This window comes from Choloepus didactylus, chromosome 14 (assembly GCF_015220235.1).
Source record: "Choloepus didactylus isolate mChoDid1 chromosome 14, mChoDid1.pri, whole genome shotgun sequence".
NCBI classification, from domain to species: Eukaryota; Metazoa; Chordata; class Mammalia; order Pilosa; family Megalonychidae; genus Choloepus; species Choloepus didactylus.
In genome coordinates, this window is record NC_051320.1 from 41,183,728 (window position 1) to 41,195,921 (window position 12,194).

Genomic DNA, 12,194 nt, shown 5'->3' on the forward strand with positions numbered 1-12,194 from the left:
CAAGCATTTATAAAACTTACTTGATAGATAGCTAGGACTTCAAACAAGATGAAACAAGATGTGGCACCAACACAAGCATGACTTAAGGGTGGTAAATGTGTAATGATCACAGAGCATTCTGGAATGAGATTGCCTGGATCTGAGCTGCACGAACTGGGGCAAGTTATTCAGTCTCTTAGACCTCCTTTCCTCATCTATAAAATGTGCACTGTAATACTAGTTGTCACATAAAATTCTTATGATCAAATCCATGTAAAAGATATAATATCATACTTAGAAAGCACTAAAACATACAAGCTATGACTGGTAAGAACAGTGTAGTAGTTAAGTTCACACGTCAAGTAGGCCAGGTTATGGTGTCCAGTTGTTTGGTCAAGCAAGATCTGGCCTAATTGTAACTGTGAGGGCATTTTGTGGCTTTAAGTCACTGCATCTGTGGCTGATTACATCTGCAATCAACAAAGGAGATTGCCTTCAGCAAGGAGAAGTCTCATCCAATCAGTTGAAGGCCTTAAAGAGAGAACTGATGATTTCAGCAGCCAGAAGAATTTCTCTCTCTACTTTTGTCAGTCAGCTTCTCCTGGGGAATTCATTGAAACCTTTATCGGAGTTCCCAACTTGCAACCTGCCCTGTGAAATTTGGATTTGCCAATCCCCATAGTCACGTGAGTCAATTCCTATAATAAGTATCAGGTTTCTAGAGAACTCTGACTAATACAAACCACAAAAGTGACTAGAAATGAAAAGCTTTCAGGATTAGTCCAACTCAAACCCAGGCCGCTGCTTGCAAACAGCTGTGGTTGACTTCATATATTATCTTTCCTCTCTTTGTCCTGGGTTTAGGCTGCCATCTAGGCTGGGTTCTTGAATTGTACTCCCAAGAATTCATGCATGTCTGATCATTCTGTGAAATAGTTTAAAAATATAGAAACAAATACTAGATGAACAAAGAATAAGCATTTTCCTCATCTGCTTCAGAATCTAGAAAGCCCATGTGCAACCAGAAAATAAAATCCAACTGCTACTCAATTGCATTGCCTTTTGCAGAGTATATAGGACCTGAGAGAGGAGAGGTATATTTTCTTAACATATCACTGATCAAATGAGCCACACTTGAGTTCCTCCCAGTAGACCCATCAGAACTATCCCACTGCTCCTGAGCAAGGCAGTGGTGGAGACAAACTCCAAACTACCGTGATATATTTACCTTTTCTTTTTTGCTTTAATTTTTATTTTTTGCAAGGGGGATGATTAATCTATCATAGACTGACATTTTTTTAACTTGTTTTACTTACTGACCACTCTGGGGAAATAAAATACCGGGAGAACTTTCCCAGCCCATCTTAGTTTAATGTATCATGAAAATATAAATATCAGTTTTGAGGACACAAATATTTCATTGTTCACCACTGTTATCAATCAGGCATTAATAGGGAAGGTATCAGAAACAAAAGAGAGTTTTTGCATGAATTAATTCGTAATTCCTTACCTGTTCAAACCTGCTTCTTTGTAAAATGGAGATAATAACAGTGTCAATGGGTTGATGTGCAAAGTAAATGGGATGATGTACAAAGAAGAACAGTTTAGTCTGGCTCATAGTAAATGCTCAATAAATGGCGGCTCATATGCACATATTCACAATAAGGCCTATTCACCAATCAAGCAAATCTAAGGCCATAGCTGTACCTGAGGATCACATCAGCCTCTGGCTGGCTGGTTTCTGGTTTGGTGAGGCAGTGGTTAGAGCATGAGGTCAGGCCAGCCTGCTGAAGTTTGAATACCAGCTCTGATCATGCTAGGGAGATAAGAAACTTAACTTCCTGGGGCTTCAGTTTCCTTAAGGGTTCAGTGGGTGATAATGAGGGTACTTGCTTGTTTGGGCTATTTTGATTATTTAAAGAAACAATCTACGTAAAAGTCTTAACACACTGTCTAGCTGATAACAAGTGCTTAATAAATGTTAGCTTGGTTATTAAAATGAATGGACTCCATTCTGGAGGTTATTTCTTATATGCTATATAGATATCCCTTTTTAGTTTTTAGGGTATTGGAAGTAAATAGTGGAGTTCAAAAATACAGTAGTATTAATATTTATATTTACCATGTGATTTTTACTGGAAATCTTTATTTCTTCATGTGGTTTCAGTCAATTGTTTAGTGTCTCTCTTCCTTTCAGCCTGCACAATTCCCTTCAGCATTTCTTATAGGACTGATCTGCGGGTGATGAATTCCCTCAGCTTTTGATTATCTGGGAATGTTTTCATCTCCCCCTCATTTTTAACTTCCAGGTGTTTGTGAATTTTCCAAGTCTCTGATGATTATTGACTTCTATTTGTATTCCATTGTGGTTAGAGAATGTGCTTTGAATAATTTCAATCTTTTTAAATTTATTGAGGCTTGTTTTATGTCCCAGCCTATGGTCTATTCTGGAGAAAGTTCCATGATCACTAGAGAAGAATGTGTATCCTGGTGATTTGGGATGCAATGTTCTATATATGTCTTTTAAATTTCTCTACATCTCTCTCTCCTTTCTTTGTTTCTCTGTCAGTAGGGCTCCCTTTAGTATCTGAAGTAGGGCAGGTCTTTTATTAGCAAAATCTCTCAGCATTTGTTTGTTTGTGAAAAATTTAAGCTCCTCCTCAAATTTGAAGGAGAGCTTTGCTGGATAAAGTATTCTTGGTTGGAAATTTTTCTCTCTCAGAATTTTAAATATGTCGTGCCACTGCCTTCTCATCTCCATGGTGGCCACTGAGTAGTCACTACTCAGTCTTATGTTGTTTCCTTGTATGTGGTGAATTGCTTTTCTCTTGCTGCTTTCAGAACTTGCTCCTTCTCTTCAGTATTTGACAGTCTGATCAGAATATGTCTTGGAGTGGGTTATTTGGATTTATTCTATTTGGAGTTCAGTGGTCATTTATGCTTTGTGTATTTATATTGTGTAGAAGGTTTGGGACATTTTCCCCAACAATTTCTTTGAATACTCTTTCTAGACCTTTACCCTTCTCTTCCCCTCTGGGACACTAATGAGTCTTATATTTGGACATTTTATATTATCTGTCATATCCCTGAGATCCATTTTGATTTTTCCTATTTTTTCCCCATTCTTTCTATTGTTCTTTCATTTTTCTTTCTGTGGTTCTCGAGGTCACTGAGTCATTGTTCAGCTTCCTCCAGTCTTGTACTATGAGCATCCAGAATCTTTTCAATTTGGTCAACAGTTTCTTTATTTCCTAAAGATCATCTATGTTTTAATTTACACTTGCAATTTTTCTTTATGCTCTTCTAGGGTCTTCTTCATGTCCTTTATGTCTTGTGCCATGCTCTCCTTCCTGTCCTTTATATCCTGTGCCATGCTCTCATTGTTTGTCTTTAGTTCTTTGGTTAATTGCTCCAATTACTGTGTCTCCTCTGATCTTTTGATTTGAGTGTTTGGGTTTGGGTTATCTATATCATCTGGTTTTTTCATATGCTTTAAGTTTTCTGTTGTTTTTGGGCTCTTGGCATTTGCTTTACTTGATAGGGTTCTCTTAGGATATGAAGGATTATTCAGACACCAATCTCTAATTTGTCAGATCTACAGCTTGGTGGCGTACACTTTCTCTAACTAACCAGCAGATGGCGTCCGAGAGTCACCTAGTCCCCTCAAGTCAGTTCTCCCCAACTTTGTCTTTGTGGTGTGTGGGGGTCTGGTTCTTGTGGGGTCCAATTGGTGCAGTAAATTTGGGTGTGTTGGTGCTGTCTGCCCTGAATGTGGGGAATGTGTCTGGGTGGTTAGGGAGGCAGCGCAGTTTTAATAATCAAACCTCCCAGGTGTTCCTGGAGATTTAAGGTTGTTGCAAGAGTCTAAACCTTCATTTAAATGTCACCACAGATTGTCTCTGCCACTGACCCACATGTCCTTGGTATTGGCGTAGGGTCCCTGGGATTTCCAACTGGGTTCCTCTCCCCAGCCGTGCCCTTCTAGGGCCTTTGCTGAGGGAAGGCTGTGCTACATCAGAAGTGCGCACCATCCCTCAAGGGAAGACTTGGGCTGCCGGGCCATGCAGGGGTATTCCCAGCCTGCTGTAAAGATGGCTGAATCGGGTGTGTTAATTTCCCCCTTTTCGCACAGCTCCACCTTCCCAGCTCTGGGACAATTAGCTGGGGTGCACAAAAGGCCACTGTCCAGAGCCTATATTGTGGCGTGTGCTTGGAGTTGCCGGAAGCACTTTCCGTCACACTGGGTCCCTTGGTGCGGCTCCAGGTTGTGGCTCCAGCCCTGGGCAGCAGCATTCCCAGCCCGCCGGAAGATGGCTGCAAGGGGCATGGTTTTTTTCCCCTTTGGCTCCCCTCTGCCCTCCTCACTCCGAGACTGCCCTCCTTGTGCAGTGGATGCACGATGGGCTATCTTCCATGCCAGATGTTGAGGCATTCACACAGCCCTTTCCTGCTGCGTTTCACTCTGAGGTTCTCACTGCTGTATCTGCAGCTGCTTTTGGGTTTTTTTTAAAAAAAGAACTAGTCTGCCTCCAAACGCCAACACCCAGTTTCCCCACACCGCAGCGTGGCTGCTGGACATTCAGTGGCTCACTCACTCATTTCGGAATACAGACTCCCGGTTTCACCAAGTGCCTGGTCTCTGTGGATTTAGCAGACCTTTTCCAGTGGTTGCACTGCTGGAACTGGTGTTCTGGGTCACTTTCTGGCCTCTATCTAGTATTTTCATGGAGGTGTTTTTTTGCCCTATCTCTGCTAGCCGCCATCTTAGGTTCTCCACAAACACACTTTTAAATGCTATCTTTAATGTAAGATGATGATGTGTGTGTGTGTGTGTGTGTGTGTGTGTGTGTGTGTGTGTGTGTGTGTTAAAGGATAGTGGTTAAGAGCATGAAACTTGCAGTCAATAAAATTTGGTCTTCAAACCCATTTCTGCCACTTATAATTGTTAAGCACGAAAGATTAACTTTAGGTTCCCTAAGCCTCAGTTGCTTTATCAGAATAACAGAGTATAATGATATTTGTCTTGGGAGGTTTTAAAACTTAAGACAGAATATGTAAAGCATGATGCCTGAAATGTCATACACCTTATTAAAAGCAATTCTTTTAGAGTTTTGATTGTGTGTTTGAATTTACTTATGGGATGTGTGTGTGTGTGTGTGTGTGTGTGTGTGTGTGTGTGGAGCACCGGGTGCAGTGAGGTTTTATGAGGGTAAGGACTTTATTTTCCTTTTTCACTACTGAATTCCCGTATCTAATACATTATCTGGAGCCCAGTCAGTGCTCAAAAAGTATTTGTTGAATGGATGGAGGAATGGACAGATGGATGGACTGATGGATGAATGGATGGATGACGATAAAAGAGCAGGGAGAATCCAAAACTATTTAATGCTTGTCTTGCTCCATGAGCTGGTTGGGCTCTGACCCAGCCTAGGAAGGTCAAAGCCAGGCCTCTGCACGAGTTCTTAGAGGAATGCATGGATATCGACCGTGACCACGCTTCTCAGTGAAGGGCGTATGGATGGGAGAAGAGAAGCAGTCTTACATACATACATCTGAACCTTATCATTTGCAAATTTAAATTTTAAAAACTAATTTACCAGTATAGGAGAGACACATGTTTTAGGAGATATAAGGGAATTTGCTACTTGGATATTTATCTCTTTTAGCATCTGTGCTTCCGACATGTAAAGTGAAGCGGTCGGTTTGGCAATGAGCTGGTGACATTGAACTCTGATGATAACTAATTGGCATGATTTCCTCTTTTCAGTGAGTTTGCCTTAATTTTCTCATTAGTGACTTTAGTTCTCCATTATTTCATTTAGGTTTGTGTGAAGGTATTCAAAGCAACCCACACACGTATGAAACATATCTCTTTCTAATGCCAATGCTTGTTTCATAGACAGAGATGTGCAAAGTATGTTGCTTTGAAAATTAAAAACATATTTCTAACTGACACATTCCATCCCACTTCAACCAAATAGGTGGCAGATACAGGTAAATTTCCTCTCGTCCACAAACAACACAGACATTTACGCTGCAAACATAGCCATGCACTTGTAATTACTACCTAGACCTTACTTTACCATGTTCTTGAGAAATCTTTTAACAAAACCTCTATTCAGACAGTGAGTTCATCAAAAATCAGACTCAGGGCCTACTTTGGAGGGGGTGGGATGAAGGGCACTTTGTGGCTCAACTCATAACTTGACACATAAATTGATGGCTGCCTATCATAAATATTTTTCATGTTAGGTAGCATTTTAATGATATTTCATCAGAGAAGGTCTAATTTCTTCCTTTTAATTTGTTTTCTCTAACAAAGAATCTGTTGTCAAGATGGTGAGGTGTACTAAGTCTCTTGTTCTTTGCAGCTTAATTGATATGAACCATTGACTGGGCCTTGAGAGGGGTAGAGAATTTCAGAGAAATTATGAAATAACCACAACACTTAATGGAGAAAGTTTACATCCAAAGCACAGAGCTTTTAGCCCAGCAGCAATATTCAATATTTGATAGGGATTTTTTAAAGTAAATGTAAATGAATATCAAAGACACTCTTTTTGAAAGGATTTTAGGCCTTTCAAAAGTGTTTATTTGTGAGTACAGGAGAGAGAAAAGTAGATCAAGAGCTACCTAGAAGCATCAAAGAGAAGAAAGAAACAGAAAAGAGCTATCTCCAAACATTATTCAAGAGAAACTGTACAAAACATGGCTGTGCGTCTGAAGGGAAGGGCTCATCAGGCTTGAGTTTGGTGCTGAGCACACAGGGCATGAAATACATGTGAGATAGTGGTATGTGCCATTCGAAGAAAGGGACAGATAGCAGAGCCAGGGGCACAGGCTGCCTGCAAAACACGGCTTTTTAGAGACCTGGGCCTTTTGCTGGACTTTTTGGAAGATGCTGGCATTGAGGCACATTTTTTTTTTGCATGAACCCCCAATATAGAGATTTTAAATGTTAATCTGGTACAAACGGTAAATTGAATACATACCTACATACTATACAATAATTAAATATAAACAAAGTAGAAATTTATAATGGGAAGTAAAAAAAGTAAATAGAAACAGAAGCACTCACATTTTCTTTCTGCCTTGTTGTGGATCATTGGGACATTGGGGGCACCACAAGGTGTGTGCCCCACACTATGGAGACTGTTAGTTGAGAGCCTCATGTCAAAGGCATGCCAGCCTTAGCTTGGCTCTCTTCCGTGGCCTCTCACCATGCTGGTTCACTGGTTCATCCACTGCTCACAAAGAAGGGACTAGCTCAGTGTGTTAGAAGAGGAAAATTTTGTTACAAACTTTAGAAAGCTAGTGCAAATAAGACACTGCTATGAATTATAAGAAGTGTAGCACACAGTTTTGACTGACCCTATGTAGTTTTATGAATTGGTTATGACTTTCAGCCTAGTAAAAGACGGCAAAAAGAGGGAGAGGAAGAGAGAGAAAGAAGGAGGAGTAGAGGGGAGAGAGGAGGAGGAGAAGGGCGAAGGGAGAAGGGGAGAGAGGAGAGGAAAGTAAAAGGCATATTTTATCATAGATCAAGGAGCACTTACTATGCTATTCTTTTGCCTATTTAAATGTATGACATTAATTAATTAAAATACATATATATGTACAAGGCACCATTCTGAGGTGGAAGGGGGTAGAGAGAGAGACACACGCATAGACACTTAGAGAAGCATGAGAGAATTCTGTGGAATTATTTTGAAAATTTTTTGTGGCATGGTAAGACAAAATTATAATGTAAATCAAAGGAATTTAAAGAAAATGCTACAGAGGTTCAAAGGCAGCAGAATATTCTTAGGTTATGTGCTATTCCTGTTTCCCCAAATCATAATTTTAAGCAGTCCAAACTTGCACAGAATCTTTTCTTGTATAAAATATGCTTCCTTTCTCCTATAGAATTAACCTGGATAAGCACAAAGCAACAAACTACAGAACTAACAAATATAACTGTCTTAGTTTCCTGTAGCCTTTCCATATGTGTTACGGGATTATAAAATTGCTGGTTTCCCCACTTGGATACAGTTTCCAGCAAATCAAATTTATCTGCTTTTTTATCTTGGTACAATTTTCTTTGTCTAAAATAACCTTAAAAAGCATGTGAGACCAAGCTCTGTTGAACCTAAGGCTGCTATGGGCAGTTCCTGGGGGTAGACAAGCCCTAGAAGCATAAAGTAAGTTGCCTCATTACTGTTCTTAAAATGATGGTTACTGGAAGGCTGGGTTCTCTTTAGGGGGGAAAGAAGACATGGCTATGTGGAGACACATGAGGGCGCCCTAATCAACAAACAAAAGCCAAAAAAAAGAAAGAAAGAAAAAAAAGAAAAGAAAGAAAAAATATTTATACTTCACGTTTAAAATCTGAGGATGGAATGGGTGTTTAGGTCTCCTGTTAGCGATTCTGGTGAATTCTGACCCCTGCCTTGAGCAGGAGGAAAAACTTCCCTGTCATGCTTACAGTTCCCCTTGCATGGAAAATGTTAAATTGTACTTGTTACTAAAAGGAAGTAATAAAATTCCCCATACAGGGTGGTGATTTATAAGCAAAAGAGAAATTTAATCACATGGTGAAGCTAATATTAACATAACTGTATTAACATAACTAAACTATTCTGATTTAGGTAGGAAAGTCATCATACCAAGAATGTTGAAGCCAAGTGAACAGGAATAACCTTAACGTTAAGGTGCAGAGACTGGATTTTATTCTTTTATATTCAATCTAATCAGTGAAAGATATGTGAGAGTATCAGGGTAAATGCTGTCCCAGGGCTCACACGTTGCCAGGCACAGGCATAACTCTTTCTTGGACTTTTTACAAAAGCGTTACTCTAGACGTTCTTAAGGCAGGTTTCATAATCTGGGGACTGCCAACATTCTGGACCAAGTAATTTTTGTTGTGTTGAGGGCTGTTCTGTGCATTGTACAGTATTTGGAAATATTCCTGCCCGCTATTTGCTTGATGTCAGTAACACTGTTCCCCCTACTCCCACCCTCGTTGAGGCAAACGAAATGTCTCCAGATATTGTCAAATGTCTCCTGGGGGACAAAATAGCTACAAATGAGAACCACTGCTCTAGGACCATGGAGTATTGAGTACTCTTATTAGATTATTTCATGGTGCCACATGTGGCAGCTGTCATGTAACATAAAATATTTAAAATGCATAATTCATATATTTCTAGTGTCATTATCCCACTTAAAAACTCTGTTGCAGTTATGACTGAAATTCAAACTTGGCAACCATGTTCGAATTCACAGACTACTCTTAAAACTAAATGGATTTGATTGCTTCTAGAAAAGTGTGAACATTACTAGTCATCATGGAACAAAGATAGGTTTAGAACTAACTTTCTAAAAGTCTGAAAAGCAGTTTACTACCGGAAGTTGAACTCAAGTGTTCATTAAATTTAGAGTTAGCGCTATCTCCTGCCACACTAGTGGTTACAGGGAGGTTGGCAGGCAGCCCTAAAATGACCAGCACGTTGATATAACTGTTTTACAGAGCAGTTCTGCATTCATATGATTAATGCATTGTTACTACAACACCATGAGGCAAATGACTTTATCAACTCCTAGAAGGCACTTAGCTGGCGCTCAGCGAGGCCGCATAGCAGACGGCTAAGACCTCAGAACTGGGGATAGGACTGTCAAGTGTCACAGCTGGCTCCGCCACTCCCCGCGAGACCTGGTGTGGACCGACTTACCTCTATGCCCAGTGTCCCTAGCTGTGAAGTAGGGCTCCGTAAAGCATTCGGAACCATACTTGGCACGTAATAAAATCTCAATAAGTATTAGTTATTTTTATAAAAGTAGGAACTCAAAACATGTTCATTGAATAAATATGAATTTTTCATTCTAATGAAAGAGTGAAACTATTATTTTCCAATGGTAAGCATTATAATGATAATCATACTATTTTATTCAATAAAGAATATGTGTCAGAGACTACATCAGGTGTTTCGAACATGTTGGTTCTCATTGCAATGCTCCGGAACTAAAATTCCCCTGCTCCCCCCATTTTCCAATTTAAAAAAATGAATTTAGAGGGATTGCTGAGCTTGCTCAAGGTAAGGCAGCAAGTAAGTGTTGGAGCCAGATTGAACTCAGGTCTGCCTTGTTACAAAGTTGAAGCCCATTGCACAATGCCATGCCTCTCTTCCTACCATAACAACTACCCTGATAGAGCAGCTCAAAACACACCAGGCTCCATGCTGAGCCCTTCACAACTCAGTCCATTGAACTCTCAGGCAACAACCCCGGGTTCTCTTAATACACATTCAGGTGTGGAAACTAAGGCTTGGGGAGGCAAAAGAAGTCATTTAAGGTTCGGCAGTGGATAAGTGGTAGAACCTGGCTCCAAATGCCCAGAATTGGGGCTCTCAGCCACAGTGTGAGGCTCCCTCTCATCTGATGGTAGAAGAATGCTGAGACTCAGGCCAGCAGGGAAGTGGAAACCAGGATGAAACCGACCTTATATGTCAGGAAATGGAGTTTGGTTCTATTTGTGGAAAGCCTTTGCCAGGTGTGGGGAGTATCACAATGCATCCAGGAACTTCTTTCTACCAGTTTCCTCATCTCAAAATAAAGATAATCTCTTAACTCACTTTACTTGCTGTTTGTGCCATTCCCTTCTTTGAAATCTCCCAGTGGCTTCCTTGTACAATCAGCATAAAATCCTCTTCTGGTATCATCATGGTCTGCCAGGATCTGCAGGCTGCAGCCCCTGCCTGCTGTTGGCTTGTAGTCTCTTTCTCAACCACAATGTTCCAGCCACAGACTTTTCTGTTCTAGAAACTTTCTTGCTCAGGGCCTTTGCATCTGCTGAAATGCTCTTCCCCAGATCTTTCCTTAGTGGTCCCTCAATTGTCAATAGGTCTTCCATAACCAGAGCCCCCAAAGTAACCTCACCTCCCTTTGTGGCTACGTCATTCCTGTTTTATTTTCTTCGTGCTAATTGTCACAGTTTGAAGCTCAGTTTGTTGTTTATTCATTTACTATATTCTACCCCTTTCCACCCTCAAGTCAACTCTGGGGCGGAGAGCATGTTGATCTTGTTCATGGCTGTAGCCCCTGTGCTCATGTCTTGCACATTATTATGATTTATTTTATTCAATAAAATTCATTGAATGAATAGATGATTACACCCTCGATAGCCTACACAGTACCTAAAAAATATTCAACACATGATAGGAGCTCATGAAACATATAACAGCAATACTGTTAACTAATATTTATTAAGCTCTAAGTATGGGCACCCTGCTAAATCCTTTATATGCATTATGTCATCTACTCAACAACAAAACTCTATGAAGTAGGTATTATTACTATCCTAGCTTTACAGATGAGGAAACCAAATCTTAGCAAGAGCCAACAATTTGCCCAAGTTCACAGAGCCAGATTCAAATCCAAAGCCAAATGATTGGCTTCTGTAAAGGGTAACTGCTGTCACTGCCATTTGGTGTATTAAGGCTTCATAATTTCCAACAGCTCCAGGTTGGTTTGTTCTGGGCTCCGGGTTGGATAAAGTGTGTTAGGCACCTCAGATAGGGGGGTGAGTACTGTGATGCAGTTCCCAAACTCAGGGAGCTCAGTCTGATAAGAAAGACAAATGAAATTGGAAGTGGGTTAGAATGGAAGTCTCCCTGACCCCATCATGCCCCTCCTCAAAAGAAAAACAAACAAAAACACCTAATGCTGTTGGCACATTCCTCTTAAATTGTTCCCTTGAAACTTGCTCAGTATTCAATTCTGCATCCATCACATTATAATCAGTTTTGAACTGCCTAGAACTAACTGAAGAAACCATTATTTACTGAGTGCCTTAATGTGGCAGGTGATTTATATACAGTTGCTGATTGAATCCTCACACCAACCCTGGAGTAGGTATCATTATTCCTACATTACCAGTGAGGAGCCTATACTTTACTGGGGCAGTGGATTACTAATTGGTGATTCTAATTAAAAAAGTATCTGATTAGAGGACAGTATCATAAATACTAGGGTGGAGGGATATGCCTGCAAAGAAGTATGGGAGTCCCAAGAAGGGAGTGCCTCTTGGCCTCCATGGAATTTACTTTAACTCTATAAATGTAACAAATACGTTATTTTCTGGCTTTTTATTATCTTATTAGTTTTTAGTTAATGTTTAATATACCATATAAATCTCTCCTTGTAAAACATAGTCTTTTTTTTTTTTGGAAAACAAATAT